The sequence below is a fragment of the Pteropus alecto genome, unplaced genomic scaffold (assembly GCF_000325575.1).
Source record: "Pteropus alecto unplaced genomic scaffold, ASM32557v1 scaffold155, whole genome shotgun sequence".
Taxonomy (NCBI): domain Eukaryota; kingdom Metazoa; phylum Chordata; class Mammalia; order Chiroptera; family Pteropodidae; genus Pteropus; species Pteropus alecto.
This window is the reverse complement of record NW_006438113.1, coordinates 23,272,672-23,275,839: the sequence shown is the minus strand read 5'-3', so window position 1 is coordinate 23,275,839 and position 3,168 is coordinate 23,272,672. Positions and strand designations below refer to the sequence as shown.

Below are 3,168 nucleotides of genomic sequence, written 5' to 3'. Positions count from 1 at the left end.
TTCGTTAACCAATGTCAACATAAAATAAATAAATAAATAAACAAATAAATAAATAATTTTTAAAAATTCATAAGACATCACAGTTGAAGAAGAGAAAGAATATATACTCTGTTGTAGTTTATGCTACCACATAATAGTGGCTAAATAAATTAGGATATAGATGGGTCTATGTGTCTTCCTTTATTCTGGCTACCACAATCAACTTATAACTTACTTTTTCTTAAACATATTTTTCTATTTCGAACATACATACATAACCAGAGCTCATCTTTTCAGATACCAAGTTATCTAGTGTAAAAGAAGTTTTCAACAACAAATTTCCCAATTTGACAATTCAGATTCAAGGAAAACTGTTCATTTTTATAACCTCTATTTTCAGTTGATTAAAAGGAAACCAACAATCCTATCTTATTACTAAATACAATCATGTACTGCTTAACCAGAAGAATATGTTCTGAGAAAGGCATTGTTAGGCAATGAGGTTGTGCAAACATCATAGAGTATACTTACATAAATCTAGATGGTAGAGCCCACTATACACCTTAGCTATACGGTATACCACCCATCATATCTGCAGTCTGTTAGTGACTCAAACATCGTTATGTGGGTGTACGACTAACAAATAACAAGCCCTAACTGAAAAAATATCTTATTTTGGTTAAGTTTCAATAATTAGAGTTCAGGTTACTCTCCAGATGATTAACTACTGAAATTACTTTTACAAATGGGAAACCAATTTTTTCCTTTGGGGGAAGGGAAATGGGAAAGAAGAAGCAAATGGAGAAGAGGCACAAGATGGTGGACAGAGTACATAAAACTGTGCATTTAGTACATGATTTTGGTCACTTTCACAACCTGATGATTATTTTCTTGTATCTCCTAACTATGCCTAGAATAAAAGACAGTGCTAAATCTATAAATCAAAGCAACCTTGATAAAACATTATCAAATTTCATAAATATATGCATTTCTAATTATAAAGTCTCTACAATACATTTTCACATTTTCATAGACTAACATAATACACAAACTTATGGAAGTCTTCTGTTATGCTCTAAATTTTGCCTAGATCCGACATTATCATGATAAACAGTAAATGAAGTCACGAACAAAAGTACTTTAACTCCTGGAATCTATCTAACATTTAAAGAAAAAAAGATCAGCAGCAACTTCATAGACAGAAGGGACAGCTATTCCTTACTTTCTTTTGCTTTTTGTGTCAGTCATTTGAAAAACACTAGAGGCTGACACGAGGTTTTCTATATATTGTCCAAGAACTTGGTTTTCTGATTTTAGCTTCAGATTTACTTCCTTAACTGCATCTACTCTTACGGAGAGATCTTCAAGTGTGTGTTGGAGTTCCAACACTTGATTAATAAGTTGTGTTTTCTCCTCCAGTTCCACCTGATTTTCAGCATCAACTGGATCCATGTCAGCATTCATCATCTTTGGTAACAAACTTTTTGGCTTTGGATACTAGTGTGCCACTGGGTGCGCTGGGAAGGGGAAGGATCTATTTTTATATTTTTAAATGTAGTTTTGTATTAAACCCCATAGTATGGAATTATCCTTGTCCTCACATTATTATTATGAAAATTCCATGACATTTGTCATTTTGGATTAATTTTCAAATAATATTTGAAAGCTTTATGGTACACAAATGTTAATTGAGAGGTATGTGTAGGGGCTAAAAAAATCATTTTCCTCCCACCTTCTAAGTTCTTCTAGCTGGGTTAAAATTAAATGTCCAAAGTTTATTATATGCATGCACATTTGGGAGTGCCATAAGAATGAGACTCTCAAAGAGGCATTGGGCAGTTGAGGTTTATATGGAGAAAGGAGAGAGCAGGGCAGGTGTCTGGGATTTTGAGAGAGAGATAGGCAATTTACAGGTAGCCAAAACACATAGAAACACATGGTAAACAAATTCCTGATAGGCAACTCAGAAACAAAGGACACAGAAGGGAATCTAACTAACAGGACCCTGCGTGGATCTTCCCTATCTAATGCTAAGGTGAATATGCTAACAACCCTTTCTGGAGCGGCCTTTCTATCTTAATCTCTGAGGGAAAGAAAGGGAGGGTCAGAGTTTCTTTTGGAGTCTTTTGTTTCTTAATAACCAGCTTAAAATCACTATCCTAGAAGGCACATTTGGGGGAGGCAAAACTTTGGTCCCCTTCACATGCAAAAAAGAATGGCTTAATAATGCAAAAAGAAAGTGTATGAATTGTTTACACTCCTCATTTCAAATCTGTCTTCACCAGTAGTAAAAAAGGGATCACATCATAGCTTATCTTATATATGTTGAAGGTAATAGTCCATGATTATTACTGACATTCATTTAAATTATGTAGCAAAATTTAATGATGCCTATGGAAATAGTGGCTCAGGTGACTTAGTCATCATGTGTGTGATGGTAGAAGTAAGGGTTAAGAACAACTTTTCTAACTGCTCCTTACATTGGTAATTATAAAATACGATTTCTTATTAATTCTCCAAAGCTAATGTCTCTTAAAATTATGTCTCACCAATTATTTCTGGGTGGAAAATTTCAGACATAACCTGTTTATAAAAGTATGTTTTGAATTCTTCAGATACTGTTCTTTGCACAAACTGTTTATTGAGTAAAAACTTTTCTCAAAATTGAAAGCTAGATTAAATATAGCACATTCTTACAGAACTATATGAGGCTGTGCTTTTCATTCTTTTTTTTAGTTGGATAGTTTTAATTTAAAAATTAAATCACTAAAAATGAAATGAACTGAGTTCACAAAATATATAATGTAATTATTTTAGATATTAGCAATTGTCTGTGTCTATGAATTATCTACTCTCATCACATTGTGTACCTGACCACCCTATCTGACTCTGCCATTGTCTGAATGTAGCTGAGGTTACTGCTCCCACTAAGCTCCTTTACACAATTCATGAGGCAAAAGCTTTCCATTCTCCATGTGCTTTCATTTGTGACAGCTTAATGTACACAGACTTACCTTTATTTGCTGAAAGTGCTAGGAATCTGCTTGCTTCTTCCTTCTTTGATTTACACATGATTTCCATGTACAATTGTTGCTTCAAGGCAATAAAAAAAGTGAGTCCCTAGATTTTACTTAAGTCTCTACTAATACATTAAGTAGTGACTTTTAAATCAATTAACTTCAGTGGAAC

The 3,168-nt window shown here is 33.5% G+C and overlaps 1 pseudogene; it reads right to left on the bottom strand.

Moving 5' to 3' along the window:
• Nucleotides 1-1,197: 1,197 nt before the first annotated feature.
• On the bottom strand, nucleotides 1,198-2,929 carry LOC102881211 (annotated as a pseudogene).
• Nucleotides 2,930-3,168: the final 239 nt, after the last annotated feature.